The following is an 18,917-nucleotide window of genomic DNA, read 5'->3' as shown; positions in this document are numbered from 1 at the left end:
ACAAATGTACTGCCGATTCTATCACCAACCCCATAGTGATGTCCCATACATATATCCCATGTTTATAAATCCAAGTATCTGTTCAACCAAACTGAGAACCTACCCTATGCTAGGGGCTGTTGCAATGAATTCTAAATCCTCGGGTGGTGAGTTTAAAATGAGTTTCATTTTGCAACAAACTGTTTTAGAAATGGAAGTGGAAACATTACCACTACCTACATCTCCTCAATATGTTTCATACATATTGATATATATATGTATATGATATAGATCTGTGTATATATACAGTACATTGTGGTTAGGATGACTGGGATAAATTGGAATCTCAGTTCCATCACAAACTCAGTGACTCTAGGCAACTTAATACCTTTGTGCTTCAATTTCATCTTCTGTAACATGGGCATAATGACACCTATCTTTCACGGCGATTTAAAGATTTTAAATAGTATGTCTAGAAAAAGAACTTAGCCCAGTGCCTGCCATGGGGTGGCTTAATAAATAATAGCTAAGGGAAAAAAAAAAGATTAAAGAAAATAATAGCTAAGAAGAAAAAGTACAGTTGTTTTCAGTTCAATGAATAAATTGCAGTTTTATAAATTCAGGTCAAATTATACCCTGTTATTTTAGTTTGTTCAAGAAAAAAAAATAAGAAGAAAAAGATAGAATGCTTAGCTCTTTTTTTCTCTTTGAAAAAAAACTATACAACCACAATATTAAGGAACCACACACGTTCCATAAAATGAGGCAGTAGCAGCTCCTTAGTTTCAGACCCAGAGAGAGTGAAAGGGGGTCAATGGCAGAGCATTAGAAATGTATCGGGAGGATCAATGTCATCTCTCTGGGCCATTTATGAAATTCTGAATGGATGGGGCTTGGAAGAGATGACTTCTGAGACCTAAAATCCTGATTGCTCAATATTTCATTCGAAAAGTTTAGCTCCCTGGTCTTGCCAGCAGTCATAGAACATTGGTGCAGAAAAGGACATCGGTGAGTATGCAGACATCAAGTCATGTCACGAGGGAGGAAGCTGGGGTTCACCGAGAGGCGACTTGTCCTCAATTGCTCAGTAAGGACCAAACCCAGAACCAGAAGCCAAACCCGCAGATGCCCGTGGCAGAACTTCCCTATCGTTCAGCACCCCAGCTATTACTAGATACCATGGGTTTAATTCTGGGTAATGCTTATGACTTGTTGAATTTTTAACTTCCCCTAATAAGAACTTCAACGGAAAACACTCAACATTCCCCAATGCTGTGTAATTTCTGCAAAGGCGACTAGAATGACAATTTTATTTCATGGAAATGGGAAGGCTGTATAAGCAGTGAGCAGTGTCTCAAAACTGGAGCTTCCTTTGACAGCCATATGAAGCAATTTGGCTCTTTTTAAGATGCTTATCTTTCCACGAGGGTATGAAAATTAAAAGTTGGAAAGCTCAACACCTTTGTAAAGATTTTATTACCCACACTTTTCATAGGATGTCACGGCTGTGTTCTTTTCTTCAAAGCACTGATATGACTTGTTGGTAAATCAGCTACTTTTTTTTGAAGTCTCCCTTGGTTATTAAATAGCTTCCTATAACTTTTGGTTATCAAATACCTTAACTCTCCTCATTTCTGCAACTTTGAACCACTGAGAGGAAGACAGCATTATAATTTATGATGAAAAAAAAAAAAGCAAGGACATTCAAAATGATGTTTGTTATCTCTAGCAGAACTTATATTTAAAGTAGACTTTTCTGGTTATTCCTCACGATTAACCAGAAAAGCGGAAACCTAGCTCAGGGGATGTGGGTTCTGGGTTCTTGAGCATGAAAAGTTTTCCTTTTGCTTTCACATCATTTTGTCATTTCCCTCAGTGCAGAGCTGATCATTTCTATTTCGAGCATAGGAATATTTTATGAATAGAGAGCACATACACTATTTCTCTGAGACTCTTGCAGGCTGACAAACAGAAAGGGCACGGAAGTTTATGTGATGGGCAAAAGTCAACTCTTGTTTGCCTATGCCTTCAGGAGTTTATACTGTACTTTAGAGTAAAACACGTCTTTGCAAGGGACAGTTAGAACTACAGCTATTAGGCAACATCAGCAATACTAGTTCATGTGACAAACATCACCGGGGTGACAAAGGAAACTAATTTCATCCAAGAGGCCCTGACTGGGAATAAAATTATATGTGTGCAAAGTATTAGGTAGATAAATATCATCGCTGAGAAGTACTCACAAAGTGGTTTAAAAAAAAAGTACAGTAGCTGATTTCAGAATCATTGGGTGGCCTGTTCCTTCTTCTTCCTGGAGTGAGTCACCGTACCTGAGGGGTCACTTTGTACAGACAAGACTGTCTACCCACGTTGAAAATCTGGCTGTGGTTTTTAACTGAGGGCTAGGAAAGGTAGCCGTGGCTGGCAATTGGTGGTGTATGCATAGGTGCCTGTATCATTTTTCTCTCTAAAACACTATTTCTGTGTTCGGTATACTGCTCCGCGGAGTCGCATGGCCCAGGCAGGCTCAGTGAGTCTGGATGTCCAAGCAATAGGTCTGTTCTAAACTCCTATTCCACCAACCAAGTAACTGCCTTCTGTAAGGTTGCTGGCTGGGAATTCCAAGCTCTTTGGTGCCTCCTGAAAGAAAGACTGGAGCTTGGGTCTGTGTGTCTTATTTACCAGGTGATAACAAATAATCAGCTCTAATCTAACAAAATACAAATGACCATATGCTTTCCACTCTCTTCCTTCTCTAAGCTTTCGGGATTTTCATTGATAAGAGCCCTAAGGGATGCCAGAGGTTGGGGATATAATTTCACAACATGCAGCACTTAGCAATAGTAAGGCCAACTCTACTTAAACTCCAGGATCCGGTGATCACTAGAAGAAGTAGCCAACCACCTCCAGTAGAGTAGGCTGACGTGATGACAACTGTAGTCGAACATCTGACTTTCCCACTACGCTGCGTTCTCCGGGAAGAGGCTACAACATCTGTCCTATTCAAGGCTATACTCCCAGGATTGTAAAGTTCTGTTCCTAATAATACCCACCTCAAGGCTTACTGTGAGGAATCAAGTAAGATCAGTGAATGCAAAGACCTTAGCAGAGTGCTTAAAACTTACCACTTATTTAATAAATATTTTGTTGAATAAAAAGAGGAGCACAAAGAGGAAGAAGGAAACTTCTAACGTAAAAAGGTCAAGACTGTCACGACGTCTTATTGGCATAATGGTCATGAAAGCTAATATTGATTGAGTGCTTATTACGTGCCAGACTTTAAGCTACCGTATTTAATGCCTGACAGCAGTACTAAGAAATAGGTACTCTCATTATGACCACTTTAGAGATGACGAAGCTTGAGACCTTTGGGAAATAATACTCCTTTAATGAGGGGCCGTTATAGGGTTTAATTCTAGGCAATGCTAGGATTTACCCCAGGGCCAGAGGGATCAAACCGATGCTGTATGCCCTAATACAGGTTGGTGTAACTTCCAATGAGATGTGACTGAAGCATTTGGACATTCTGGCCAGCCCTAGACGGAACAATGAATTGCTACCTCTGAATTGTCTAGGAAGTCTTGGAGGAGAAAAGAGAGCCCCCCCAGCATAGAGATTCTGAGAGTTTGCAGACGATTCTAGGATGAATGGCTACAAGTTGACAGGGAAGCTTTGGCGTTAAACACAATGCCAATTGTTTTTCAACCCAGCCCATGGAGTGGATGTGTGAAGTTCCAAGAGGGAGGATATATAAAATAGAAAGAGGGTGTCAGGAAAAGCAGCCAAGATACTTAGGTGCATTTGAGAAACAACACACACATCTGCCCATTTTATGTCTTAAGAAAAAGAGTCATCACTCTGGTGGAAGGGGGCCATAGTCCAACTCAGCAGCGGCCGTGGCCATGTTGACAACATGAGGTCAACGCAACAAAGTCTCCACAAACCCAAGAGTCCACCTGGAAGTCAGCAAATCTTCACAGGAGTCAGAACACAGGAGAGGGGCTGGCAGAGGAAGACAAGAGATCTCCATGAGACAACCCCTGGGGGGAGGTGAGGCCAGAAAAGGAACAAACAATGGAGGCAGCAAAGCATGAAGATTTGATAGCTGTCAAGGTGCTATGGGCTAAACTGGGTCCCCCTCAAAATGTATATGTTGAAGCCCTAACCCCAGGACCTCAGAATGTGACTGTATTTGGACAGAGGGCCGGTAAAGAGTGGATTTAGTTAAAATAAGGCTGTTAGGGTAGGCTCTAACTCAATGCGACTAGTGTCCTTCTAAGAAGAGGAGATGAGGACACACAAAAGGAGACTGGGGGTGTGGCTGGGAGGATTGTGCTCACGGAGGAAAGATATGGGAGGACACCGTGAGGAGGCGGCCATCGGCAGCATCTGCGAGAAAAAGGAAAGAGGCCTCAGGAGAAACCAAACCTGCCACCACCTTGATCTTAGCATTCTAGCCTCCAGCGCCGTGAGAAAACAAGTTTCTGCTATGGAAGCCATCCAGTCTGTGTATTTTGTTATGGAAGCCCTCAGCAAACTACTACACGAGGCAACAAATGAGTCACCTGGGATTCTCCAAGGATGCAGGGCGAACGTGCGGGAGGCAGGAAGAGATTGGTTCAAACAGTTCCAAAGCTGTGTCACAATATCCCCCCAAGTCTCTTTATTGTTAACCGTGCTCTCTGGAAGGTAGCCCTTAGGCTGGTGGATTATAGGGAATAACAGCTTAAGCCCCAGCACAAATGTTGGGATTCTGAAGAGACCTTAGATGAGTTAAGACTTTGCAGCAGGCGGAAGTCAGAGATGCTGAATGATGGTAGGGGGGCCCCAAAGAAGAGCTGGGAACCAATGAACGTGAGTCTACTTCCCCTCAGAATTCTATCAAGGGACCGAAACTTCTGTGGCTGGAAATGACATTTCCATGATGTTTGTTGGGAGGTCAAGAAACAAAGTAGATATAAAACGGCTTCACAAAATTTTCAGCTAAACCAGTTTGGATTTTATTAGAAGACCTCTCCCTCCCCTGGGGCCCTCCAGGGATTGCCATGCCAACCATCTATTAATATGCAAGGGCTGATGCAGCAGGGGTAAAACACGGAAGCCTAAGAAACTAGAAGCTGGAGGAAAATTAAATGCACTTCATTCCCATAAGCCCTTTGGTTACATTACCACACTGAAGCCACACAACCACACACACACAATTTTTTACGATACCCTAACTGTGCCTAGGTGAAGTACTTATTATCTCTCGCCTATGTCTTAGCAAGTCAACATTTTAAAGTCTCTCTTAGGACTTCCCCGGTGGCGCAGTGGTTAAGAATCCGCCTGCCAATGCAGGGGACACAGGTTCGAGCCCTGGTCCAGGAAGATCCCACATGCCACGGAGCAACTGGGCCCGTGAGCCACAACTGCTGGGCCTGCGCGTCTGGAGCCTGTGCTCCGCAACAAGAGAGGCCACGATGGTGAGAGGCCCGCGCACCGCGATGAAGAGTGGCCCCCACTTGCCGCAACTAGAGGAAGCCCTCGCACAGAAACTAAGACCCAACACAGCCATAAATTAATTAATTAATTAAAAAAAAAAAAAAAAAAAAAGAATCCGCCTGCCAATGCAGGGGACACAGGTTCGAGCCCTGGTCCAGGAAGATCCCACAGGCCGCAGAGCAACTAAGCCCGTGTGCCACAACTACTGAGCCTGTGCTCTAGAGCCCACGAGCCACAACTACTGAGCCTGCGAGCCACAACTACTGAAGCCCACGCACCTAGAGCCCGTGCTCCGCAATGAGAAGCCACCGCAATGAGAAGCCCGGGCACCACAATGAAGAGTAGCCCCCGCTTGCCGCAACTAGAGAAAGCCTGTGTGCAGCAACGAAGACCCAACACAGGCAAAAAAAAAAGCTCTCTTAGTCCTGTCGGGCTGTTCTAACAAAATACCACCGACTGGGTAGATGATAACAACAGAAATTTATTTCTCACAGTTCTGGAGTCTGGAAATCCAAGACCAGGGTGTCAGCAGGGTTGGGTGAAGGCCCTCTTCCAGGTTGCAGACTTCTCATTGTGTCTGTGATGTGATGGAAGGGGCCAGGGAGCTATGGGGGGTCTGTTTCATAAAAGTGCTAATCCCATTCAAAGGGGTCCCACCCTCATTAGCTAAGCACCTCCCAAAGGCCCACCTCTTAGTACCATCACATTGGGCATTAGGATTTCAATATATGAATCTGGGGGGCACACAAACATTCAGACCATAGCACATGCTTGTGTTCCCCCTCTCTTCTTTCTCTTTATCTCTCTCCCTTTTCCTCTTTTTGCCTCTCTTTCTTTCTCAACAGTTTGTAACATGGAATCCAAACTTAAATGTCACGTGGTTTGACTGTTCATCGCCACGTTAGCATGGTGGAGAGGCAGTCTGACCTATGGATCCACCTTTGACTTGTCCTGTAACCTTAAACATATCACATAACCTCTCTGAATTTGTTTCTTCATCTATGAACAAGGGGCATTAGAAATATGTGTTTTCTGTATGCCAGGGGGCTAAGCAGAGTGCTTGATAAACATTGTCTCATTTAATCCTATCAATCTTGGGTGGCAGGTATGTATTACTACCTTCCTTTTCCCCCCAATACTTAGGATACCTACCCACAGAGTCAATGCTCTAAATAAATTACATAACATTTGAAAAATACTTTGTCAACTATGAAGCATTAAAGAAAAGTTAGCTATAAATTTGTTTCAACAAATCTCATGACTGGTATAGCATATACTCCTTCTATTGATGTTTTCTAAGAGGGGAAAGAAGGGCAATTTGGGTCCAAACCTGACATTATCTCCTATAAACCGACAAGTTTTGATAGAAGAAATGAAAACCAAAACAAGCTCAGAAAGACCTAACCACAAGGAATATCCAGAGATTTGGGAGACATAAGAGTTCTGAAGTCGCTTAAGGGGTCAGAGCAGTTGCTGACTTTTAAGGCTGAAGGCAGTTCTAGGGCCAGCCTGGACGTCAAGGTCTGTCTTTGTGAAGTCTGGCTTCAACCTACCCTTGCAATACAGTCCTCATTTTCTCCTTGTTGTTCTCCAGCTCAGAACTCTTCTCAACGCCTTCTCATTTATCAGAATATACAACCCCATTTGTCATCCCTACTAGGTCTCCCTAGAAGATAACATGCAAGTGGCTAAAGCCATCCAGTTAATGTGTTGGTGAGTGCTATGGAGCTACTGTGTTACTCCTGAAACTGGGAGTGTGTAATTGCACAGTGCAGGAGGCCAGTGAATGAAACCATTTTGGCTGGGCGGACTTTCCATGCATCATCGTAATATAAGCAGTAACACCCACTAGAACTTCTAAAGCACTTTTTGGGTGAAGTAGGACTTTCATATAGAGGTTACTGCAGGGGATCGAAGACCTTGTGAGACAAACAGGGTAAGGGTTACTATTATCTTCATTTTTCAGGTAAGAAAAGCAAGTCTTGACGAGGTTACGTAACTGACTTCTCTCATTCCCTCCCTCCATGCATCCTTTCTTCCTTCCTTCTTAAATGTAAAAGAAATATACCACCCCCAACTCCCCATCACTCATCATAGCTGTCTTCTAAAGCTGTCACTGAAGATCATCACCCAAAACCCTCAATAATAGTAATTTAAAGCTGAGAAGTACGTGAAAGTACATGAGTCCTATGCAAATTGCGAAGCGCAAAACAAATATAAGATATCTAGCCTCAGATAACTGCATGAATCACCATGAAGTTATTTAAAAAAAAAAAAAAAAAAAGCACGAGGTTTTATTGTTTTTTTTTCTTTTTTTCACCAAACACATGTCAGCCTCAAGTATTCCTGAATCTATGCTCTATTCTGTTCCAATAAAAAGTTATCAGAAGACTTCACTCATCAACCATTTCTGCAATTTAGGAATAAACTAAAACTGCAAAACAAATCATTGTTCATAAGAATTGCTCTTCTGTTGGGCAGCTGAGGTGGGTGTGACCTGGGCATAGCAACAAACAATAGAAGCAAAAGCTCTCCTCAGGGTGTGGCAAATCTCCCTTGTGAAACGGTATCCAGACAAGTGTTTACTGAAAAGCTCTTGTCATTTCAAAAGAACAGAGTTAATCTGGAAAAATCTCCATGCATTAGTAAGTGTAACTTTTAAATAATTCCCCTGCCGCCTTCATTTACCTATACCCCTCCTAGCCTCAATCAGGAAACCTTGCTGGCAGTAGCAGGTGCTGGGTCTCATTAGTGACAAGGACCCAGTAGGGTTGCGAAGCTGGAAGGAAATGCCTTTAGCCTGTCCGTGGAATAAGCTGGCCTAACGAGAAGGCAGAACTTCCAACAATGGGGGCTGTTCTGGGATAAAGGCATTCAGTCCAGTTCGAACAAAAAGGGAATTTCCCGGTGAAGCCCAAGTTCTTCTGTGCCAGCATTTAGGAACTCAAGATGGAGAGCAGGACATCGGGGCACCTCATAAGCTAAAATTACCCTTTGCAGAGGAATTAAAATGAACTGTGATTTGACATTGGGTGGGAAATATTTGGGCATTGTGAAAGAAGAGACATAAGAAAAGGAGAAAGCGGGTCAGAAAAGTTTAGGGTCCTCAGTGTTTGGACTGGGAAATTAAACACATCTAAAGAGCTGTCATAACAAAAAGATTAATGTTGGGTTCCATACTCCCCTGACATTTACCTCAACTACTAAGGATTAAATATTTACAAAGCACTTGGGCTTATAGAGTGCTTTCTAATTCTTCCTCACATTTTTGCCTTCTGCCCAGATGTGGAAGTGTTGCTATTACTCCTATTTTATTGGTGAAGAAGCAGAGGATCATAAACACAGAGCAACTTATTCAAAATTGCAAAGTTAATGGAAAAGTTGGGGGTTGGGATGAACGAAAATAACACAGTCATGCATGAACCCATATTCCTAGACTAACCCATGCAGACCGAGGGGAAATCAGCCAATGGTCCTAAAAGAAATTTAATAGGAGAGCAGTTGTCTGCATCCTTCCCATAAAAAGATTTCTGTGATCTGTGTTTGTCACAGACAAGATACTGGATTCTTTAATTCTAGTGACACGAAGAGAGCTGGAAGGAAAGGGAAGTGATGGACCCCTTATAAATAGGGCTGAAGACAAGATTCGGATAGAGGCTGCTGCCCTGATCACTTTCTCTGTCTTCTGAGTCACGAAGCTGTCGTGGTCAAGAACGTGGCACATGCTCTATTTCATATTTTATACAGGAAAAAGCACCCAAGTTCAGGTTCTCCCATCACTTCCACATCTTTCTTCCATAGAATGATCTCTTAAGAAGGCATCATCCATTCCCTTTATTGGATTTATAGTAATAAAGCATTTACCACGTGCTACACACACTATAAGCAGTTTAAATCTATTGACTCAATCTTCCCAGCAGGACTATGAGGTGGTTACAGTTATGACTGCCATTTCACAGATGTGGAAACTGAGGCCCCGGGAGTTTAAGACTGACGACACCACAGCTAGTCAGTGGCAGAGCAAGGATTTGAACCCACAGCTCATGCTCTTAATCTCTAGGCACAGTAATATCACATCAGTCTTCTGTCCTCACGAAACACTGGGCAGTGAGTTTGCACACAAGGATGCATTGTCTTCGTTTTTAAAAAATTGAAGTACGGTTGATTTACAATGCTGTGTTAGTTTCTGGTGTACGGCAAAGTGAATCAGCTCTCTCTCTCTCTCTCTCGGTATATGTGTATATATGTGTGTGTGTGTGTGTGTGTGTGTGTGCGCATATATATATATACTTTTTCAGATTCTTTTCCATTATGTTATTATGAGATATTGAATATAGTTCCCTGTGCTATACAGTAGGACCTTGTTGTTTATCTATTTTATGTACAGTGTGTACATGCTAATCCCAAACTCCTAATTTATCCTTCCCCCTCCTCCCTTGGTAACCACAAGTTTGTCCTCTATGTCAGTGAGTCTGTTTCTGTTTTGTAAATAAATTCATGTGTATAATTTTCTAGATTCCACATATAAGTGATAGCACATGAAATTTGTCTTCCTCTGCCTGACTGACGTCACCTGGTATGATGACCTCTAGGTCCAAGGATGCACGTTCTCGGTGTCCAGGACATCCACCTCCACTTCTTATAGCGCTTTTCCTTTTGGATGAAGCATTATCCTAGGATGATTATATTCCAGACATAGGACCGAGTCTACCAAGTCTCAGTGGCAACTACTCATTAATTTTATTTCCCTGTATTAAAAATCTCTAGGTAACTTTGCTTCATGTTCTTTCTGTGCATTGGTACTCAGAGAAATATACTTAGAATTAGGGTATTTTACCCCTTCTAATTAAAAAAATACATGAATCTGACCATCTTCCCATGTTTACTCTTTTATATCCTACAGGCTGTAGCCCACAGACCGATCTGACTGGCTCCTGACCTTATTTGTATGGCTGGCATGCTAAGAAGTATGTGATAAAGACTGTACGTGACCTACAAAGCCTACAGTATTTACTATTTGGCTGTTTATAGGAAAAAAAAAAATTGCTGACCTCATGTTTTATATAATTTCTAAAGTTTACCAGAGAGATATATTTTATATTTTCTTTGGGCATTTTGCTCTGTCCATTGCCATAATCAGAGTAATGTCCCCTTCATCTGATTAGCTCATAGCTGAGGAAATAAGTCAACAGAGATCACGGGTATGATTGCAGCAACAATGAGCGGTGCGCTGGAGCTGGCTTGCACAACTGATTTTGTGCATCTTTTCCCAAATCAGCATTTGACGGTTTTGTACTGGCAGCCTGGAATCAGCCATGGTGGGAGGATTTATACCGTGGAAATTGGCAAACGCTACCAATTTACTAATGGGAGAAAAACCTTCTCCTATATGGGAGGAAAACACATCATATTAACTCTTCATTCTCCAGAAACATCCTAGGGTTAGGACTGAAGTTTGGTATGTGTAGGAGAGATGCAGAGGTGACCATGTTAATATTATCTTTTATAAAGTTGAGAAAATAAGAGTTTAAATCAAGAGTCATGAACCCAAATATCCACAGGGGTTGGGCAGGTAGAACACACATGTGAATGGGCTGAATGAAAAACAGTAGGAAATGGCAGGGTCTGCGGAAACAAGGGAACAAAATCAAAGACATTTAATTAAAAAAAAAAAAGTCAAGCCATCTGCCAGACAAGCAAAACACTGCCTGCCAATTTACGGTCCTTGGCTTAAGGGAAAGCATTTTGAGGTAGAAAACTGTGCCTTTAAAAACCCTTTTCCTGCCTCTCCTGGACATTATATTGTATTGGTTTGAAAAGCAATAAAAAGGATTTTCACGAGATATAAGGAAAAGTGTACCAACCTAGGATTATTGAGTAAGGGATACATTATTGAGAGAGGTGACCAGCTCACTTGTTCTGGAGGAGGTTTCCAACTGAAAGCATCACATTCGCCTGAGGCCATTTATTTTCCTACAGAAGGCAGAGGTTTTGATTGACAGGTGGCCCCTGAGCAGCCTGCCCCAGCTGTGCGACCCCCAGCCCAGCTTCCTCCTCCGTCTGGGGCTAGAAGTTCTCCATCTTTCCAACATTCGTTAACTATTTCAAGCCACACTGGTGGCATTTCATTAGGCTGTCTCTTTCAGGAGCTTTAAATGATCCCCACACAGGCTGGAATAATGGATTTCTCTTTCAGAGTAAAAAATTTCCTTTCTCTTTCGGGAGATTATCAGACTGATGGGTATTTTTTAGACGGGGAACCCCACACAAACATCAGAAGAGGCCCCAAACACAGCATGAATTTCTCAAAACTAAGCCAGGGCTCTCTTGTGGTTCTTGCCAAAGGGAGAGAGGAGGACAGATCAACTCACATCTTGTGGGTGGGAGACAAGTAAAACCAATAGTGATTCCCAGCAATCAGCCCTCTCTCAAGTCTCAATGCAGATTTTTAATAATAATTGGGAAGAGAGAATGTATAGAGATTTCCAAGAGGGCAAAAATAAGACATTCCAAAGAAAGGTAAAGTGAGGTGGGGTTAAAATACAGGACTCTTGAGGCCCTGCAGAGGGTCCCCAGAGGGACTGCCTCTTCCCTAGAGGCAAATGCAAAACAATGCATTTAGGGAAAAGATGACAACTGCACAGAAAGGATGCTGGACCAGCCTCCGCAGTCACAGAAAAGCATGGAGGAAGCAAGGAGGCTGCATCCTAAAGCCACCACACAAGGCTCAGCACAGCAAATAATCCGTTCTGGTCTTTTTGTTCCCGGTCACGGACGTTATCTATTATCTGTTATAATCAGAAAATCCTGTAGCTAAAATGGTATAAAATAAAATGACTAAAAAGCCTTTTTTATTTGTTTGTTTTTACTATTGCTATGGACTGAATATCTGTGTCCCCTCCCCATCCTCCCAAATTCATATGTTGAAATCCTAACCCCCAGGGTGATGATATTAGGAGGTAGGGCCTTTGGGCGGTGCTCCACCCTCAAGAATAAGATTAGTGTTCTTATAAAAGAGGCCCAAGAAAGTTCCCTTGTCCCTTTTGCCATGTGAGGACACAGTTCAGACACAGCCGACTATGAACCAGGAAGTGGGCTCTCACCAGATAACAGAAAGTGTCAACACTTCTATCTTGGACTTTCCAGCCTCTAGAACTATGAGAAATAACTGTTTGTTGTTTATAAACCACCCGGTTTATATGGGGGCTTCTTTGTTATAGTAGTATATGTTTTTGAATAGACTAAGAGAACAATCAATAGTTACTTATCAGGGGGCTGAAGACCCTTGACTATACGCACAACCAGGTTACAGACTTACTCTGCCGAACAGGGGTGACAGTTCATCTGCAGAGAGTGAGGACTGGCTTTGGGTTCTTAAATGTAAGGCAAAAATCCTCAAGGGCCAAAATTACTGCTGAGAAATTTCTCAAAGTGCCCAACGTGGTATTGTGTATACCAACTTTTAAAGTAATTCCTGTGCACGGTTGAAACCTTAGAGTCACAGAACTCCTAAAGGAAAGGTCAAAAGTTCTACAAGCAGATGTCGACAATATGATCCAGTCATCCTTTGGGATAACTATCCAAACTTTAGCTGTTTTTGGAAGATAGGTAACATCGAACATGTTCTTACTTGCTGGGTTTCTGGCCATTCCATTAATATAAGCCTAATACAAATTAATAGACTTGTTTTTCTCTTGTGAGTATTAAAGAGGGTTTGGGGTTGGCAACTTGCTCTGGCACCTTTGGGTTCTAAGTCAGTGACTGTACTATGGAAGCAAAAATTCTTCTTTATAGGTCTTTCTACTCAATAGTCCTGCAAGGAGACCTCTGATTAGTAGGGACAAAGTATGTGAGGACAAGCCCAATGAAGCTTAATCTTCAAAGGATACAGTTCTTAAAATGACACTGTCTGTGTTTCATTATCACTTGGAGTCCGGAAATTGCATGGAACACAGAGGTAATTACAAAAACACGTTCAACACCCTTTCCTTGGCTTCTCGATCGATGTTCCCGATACCTGGCCAGCATCACTGTAGTTAACTGAGATCTGTAATGTGAGCAGGAGTAATCAGACCATATTAACAGAAAGCTGAGTGAAGGCTCATGCAAAGGTCTGTGTTTAAGGGGCTGTGCATCCGTGAAGGAAGTTGAAAATTTCATGGAGTTTGTTTTGCAGCAGTGGTACAAGTGGTAATTCTCTATCTCCTGATAAAGTAAGATCCTCTTGCAACCTATGAATAAAACATTCAACTAACAGCAGGTAGTCTAGCGACTGAGGGGCTTTGGGAGGGGTGGGCTTTTGTGGGTGTCATCATTACTATGTTGGCAGATGGTGCTGAAATAGCCTCCATCTGTTCCTAAACTGTGTGTCTCAGGCTAAAGCACAGAGCACACTGTTGTTACAGCACTGGGCCAAGAAAAGAAAATGTTGTGCTTTTTTTTTTGGTCCCGGAATCCCTCCGACAAGAAACTAATGTGCTGGGGAGACGTGTCTTCACCTCCATTTATTTCCAGTTTCATTAGGAAGAGAATCTGATTCAATCAACCTTGAGAAGAAGGTGCCTCTACATCTCTTAACACTAAAAATTAACTAGTATCGGGGGCTTCCCTGGTGGCGCAGTGGTTGAGAATCTGCCTGCCGATGCAGGGGACACGGGTTCAAGCCCTGGTCTGGGAAGATCCCACATGCCGCGGAGCAACTAGGCCCGTGAGCCACAATTACTGAGCCTGCGCGTCTGGAGCCTGTGCTCCGCAACAAGAGAGGCCGCGACAGTGAGAGGCCCGCGCACCGCGATGAAGAGTGGCCCCCACTTGCCACAACTAGAGAGAAAGCCCTCGCACAGAAACGAAGACCCAACACAGCCATAAATAAATAAATAAAATAAAATGTGCAAGTCAACCTTTAAAAAAAAAAAAAATTAACTAGTACCTTCCACTTCCCTCTAAAAGCCAACAGATCCACATAAGTGAAGATCAGCGTTAACAATGCAATTCCGTACAAGAGAAAAATGTACAGATTCCTAGAGCTACACAAGATGATTATGACCTAACGTTTGCCTTGGCCCCTCTACCAGCCTTGGAGGCTGACTCTTCTGGAGAAGATGGATCATTCACACCGAATATAGATCACACAAAACCAACCTTTTCAGCTGCTCTTAATACGTTTGATGTAGCATAAGTGCGATGTTTTACCGGTAAATATGATGTATTGCTATAATTATAACTGCTGTAATCGGCCATAACGTTTTCCCTTTATTTTAATATTTTATTATTATTTTTTTTTAGTGTTGGTAGAGTTTTTCCAGGACAAAAGAAACTTTGAATAGATGGCACACATCGATTAATTAGGGGCATATTTTAGCCTCCTAAAACCAGAACAAGAGCAAGCCGTCAGTATGAATCACAGATGTATCTGCTGTCCCCTCTTTCTCTCTCTGTCTAAAGCACCTAGTATTGTTGCCATGTTTAAAACAAAAAATATAAATAATAAAATATGACTGTTCATTAAATCATTTGGCAGGTTTATTAAAACCCAGATTTCCCAAGGCCTTCAGTTTTCTGATATATCCTTTTTTTTATTATTATTATTACCCAAATAAAGTGAATAGTATCCTCGATTACAACTCCTTGCCCCCAAGTCATTCTGCTCCTCTTGGTGTCCTGGGAGACTGACCTCTGGGAATTCCACTGCCCAGTCTCCTTGCCCTCTGACTTTTACTTATTTGGTCTGGCCATTGGGAGCACAGGCAGGAGAACAAAGATGGGAAAAAAGAGGTCTGAGTGATTATTTTAACAGGCCCAGCCACCTAGATGTCTACTCTGATCTTGGCTGCACACAGCTACAAGCAAAGGCAAGGAGGTCCCTCTTACATGGCTCCAGCCCTCATCAGCCCCTGGTGACATGATTCTCTCCCATACCTCCCCACACCTAGGGGTGCTGATGACTCCCCACTCTTGCTGGTCCCTGGGCCCATCCCCATCTTGGCTGGTTCCCTTAGCCCTGCCCACGCCTCTGCTCCAGCTTTCCATCTGTTTCCTGCCAGGACGCTGCCTGATACAGCCCCATCCCACGGATGGAGAGTAGTCCGGCATTCCCCCAGAACTTCTGAAGATTCTGAGGGAGAAGCAAGATCACATTCTCCTGTCACAATCTGCCTGGATCCCTTCTCTGGCTTAATTCTCAAACACTTCACTCACCACAGCCAATGTCACTTCTTCCCACCCCTGGAACTGGTCCTATTGCCCTCATTCTTCCAAAGCACACGACCACAATGTAGCAAATGCAGCAAAATCTTACCAGAGGCTTGAGAAAGATGGAGGCGGCCTCCTGTTTGGAGCATAACAGGAAATAAGTTAAAATTAATCTTAGACGTGACGAAATTCCTCCGCCAAATTTATTCAGCCACCCCCACCAGAGGGAATTGCTCTCTGGCAGGCTTCTCCTTAAGCCTTGCTAACTGCCCTGACACTGGACTTGTCTGAGTTCTCTCCCACCTCCCCCAAACTTTCGCCCCCTCTAATTGCTGCCCCTCCTTACCAAGAGTTTCCCAAGTACCAGTTACTCTATCCTGCAAGGCACTACTGTTCAGTCTTTGTCTCAATCTTATCCTTAAAGACCATGCTGAGGGTCTAGCCCAAAGGTTGGCAAACCATAGCGCCAGAAGTCAAATCCACCTGTGTTTGTACATCGTTTTGCTGGAACACAGCCATACCCATTACCTGGAGAGTTGAGTAGCTGCAACAGAGACCTTCTGGCCTACGAAGCCTAAAATATTTACTATCTGCCCCTTTACAGAAGAGAGTTTTCCACCCCCTGGTCTAGCCTTTCTCACCTAAAAAGGTCAAGGAGGTATTCTCCTATATAAAAGTTGCGGTCTTAAGGCAATTTTTGCCATCTGTCAGGATACCAACCAAAATGAATAAGTCGCTGGCTTTTAAAATGATGATTTTCTTTTTATTACTCAGGATCATGGATATTCAGTGTTAGTGAAGATTAGAGAAATGGTATTTCCTATATTCAGACTGTAGATCTTTCTGAGGACAGTTTAATCTTGAATATATGCAGAGCTTTTAGCCCAATAAATGCCACTTTTATTAATTCATCGTAAGGAAATTTGTACTGAATAAGGATTCAGCCTACAAGAATGTCAACATGGATAGTTTATAATAGGTAGGTAGAAAGCAACATATATGGCCAGCAACTCATACATCCACTCAAGTAATTCTCTGAAGCAATGAAAAACAATCATGTAAAAAACAAAAATTTTTTTTTCAGGAGTTCATTGGTGGCTTAGTGGTTAGGATTTTGGGCTTTCACTGCTGTGGCCCAGGTTCAATCCCTGGTAGGGGAACTGAGATCCCATAAGCCTCACAGCGTGACCAAAAAAAAAAAAAGAAAGAAAAATAATTTTTTTTTCAACCAGTGAAAGAGGTTCATGTTGTATTTTCAAGTAAAAAAAAGGCAGGTGAAGATACAGAATATGTAGTACGGTCCTATTTTTGTTTAAAAAATATATATGTATATAAGCATACCCATGCACACCTATGTACGTACACAAACAAATTAATCCAGAATAATACACCGATTTTAAAACATGTTTGTCTCCGAGTGGAGAGAAAAAAAAAGTGATTATTTTTTCCTTTTTCTTCCCTCTATTTTTCCCCCAAAAGATACATTTTACACATTACTAGGCATTGTCTGTTTGATGAGATCTTGAATGGACTTCTTTGCCAGTGTTCAACTGTTTGATACCTGCCGAAGAGTAACTGTTGACTTCTCTAATTAACCCAAGCCTTTCATCCCCCTTTCTGCTCTGAAGCAGGTGAGAGAAATTACATTCTCACTCTTTTCAAACAAGCTCTGGGGACTTCCCTGGTGGCCCAGTGGCTAAGATTCCGCGCTCCCAATGCAGGGGGCCGAGGTTCAATCCCTGGTCAGGGAACTAGATCCCACATGCATGCCGCAACTAACAGCCCACATGCCGCAACTAAAGATGCCATGTGCCACAACTAAGACCCAACCTGGCGCAGCCAAATGTTTAACAAATAAATAAATGTTTAAAAAAAAACAACAAACAACAAGCTCTGTTGTAGCAACTGTTGACATCCTGTCCATTCCACTGAACGTAAGGACTCCTGCATTCTCTGTATTAGATCAGGGAGCTGTTTGTTTGGGAGTGGGTTTTTTCCCTCCTCCTTTTTAACTGACTCTAAAAATATATCTATCCACAAAAAATTGAGCTGATGGAATAAAAAAATATTTTGTGCCTCATCCTTCCGCAATCTGGGAATTGTGGTCTGGAAATTCAATACAAAGGATCTGTTTTCTGAAGCATCTGGCACATGCAGGACTTGTGAAGACTAGAGAGGAAAAAGGAGGGTGAAGTGATTTGCTGTCTGGGAAAGTCAAATTCCTGCATCGGGGGCCACAGGAACCCTTTGGAGCTGCCCAGAGAAGGGGAGACATGTTAGTGCTTGAATTGACTATATAACTTCAAGGCAGAGAATTCCAAAGGAAAATAAAATATGAAAATTTCTTCCAGGGTAATGTTGTTAATACTTCAGTGCTTAGCAAAAGACTAGCATGGTGCTAATGACATATCCTTGTTCACTGCAAAGGGCGGTGTTCTGGTTTCATTAAGCCCAGTGTAGTGAAAATAGCCCAGGCTCTGGAGGAAGACAGACTCAAGCATTTTGAGTCCTCAGCCATGTGACTTCACAGCTGTGGGACTTTAAGTCATTTGCATCCCTCTGGGCCTCAATTTCCTCTTCTAAAAATAATAGAAATAATACTACCAACCCTGTACTGATTTTGTTATTGTTAGTAATTATATGTGCAAGGGGTAGTACAGTCCCTGGCACCCAGAAAGGAAATAATAAAGGCTAGCTATTTCACTAATAGTTTAAATATAAGTAATAAAAATAAAAATATTATTTCAAACACTGGTCATATTAATAATAATCTTCTAATAAATTTTTCAAACTCGATATCAGAGGAAGGTCTGGAAAAAATTTAGAGGACAGCCTTCCAGGGATTAGTTAGAAGGTCTGGGTCAGAGCCTCTTTCCAGCTAGTTTTTCCAACAACCTGTTTTCCTCAACTTTTAAAATTAACTGCTAAGGCAAACCTTCAACAGTTCACTGGTTGCAGGAGAAAATAAAAGAGAAAGGAAAAGCATTCTCTTTCCTCTTTATGTGTTTGCAGAATCTTGTTGTGATGGAGGCTAAGTCTTAAATAATTCCTTTCATTATATGCTAGCAGTTGACCAGACTGCTTACTGAGAAGCCAAAACTCTCTTTTTTTAAAGACTACTTAAATTTATTGGTTTTTCCATGTGTAGGGATTGGATCAATATACTCTTTATAAACCACTACAGTCCCTCTCTGTATGTGCGTGGTGCATTTTATTCTACTTCCCTGGTAGTGTCTTGTGGTTGGTTGTCTGTACGTTATGAAGAG

The 18,917-nt window shown here is 42.3% G+C and overlaps 1 protein-coding gene across 2 annotated transcripts in view; it reads right to left on the bottom strand.

The window, feature by feature from the left end:
• SNTB1 (syntrophin beta 1) overlaps positions 1-18,917 on the bottom strand; it is a 240,795-nt gene that overhangs the window by 173,691 nt on the left and 48,187 nt on the right. The window lies entirely within an intron of this gene.

Source organism: Balaenoptera borealis, assembly GCF_965194805.1.
Source record: "Balaenoptera borealis genome assembly, chromosome: 17".
Lineage (NCBI taxonomy): Eukaryota > Metazoa > Chordata > Mammalia > Artiodactyla > Balaenopteridae > Balaenoptera > Balaenoptera borealis.
Note: the sequence above shows the minus strand (reverse complement) of the source record. Positions and strands in the feature narration are given on the sequence as shown.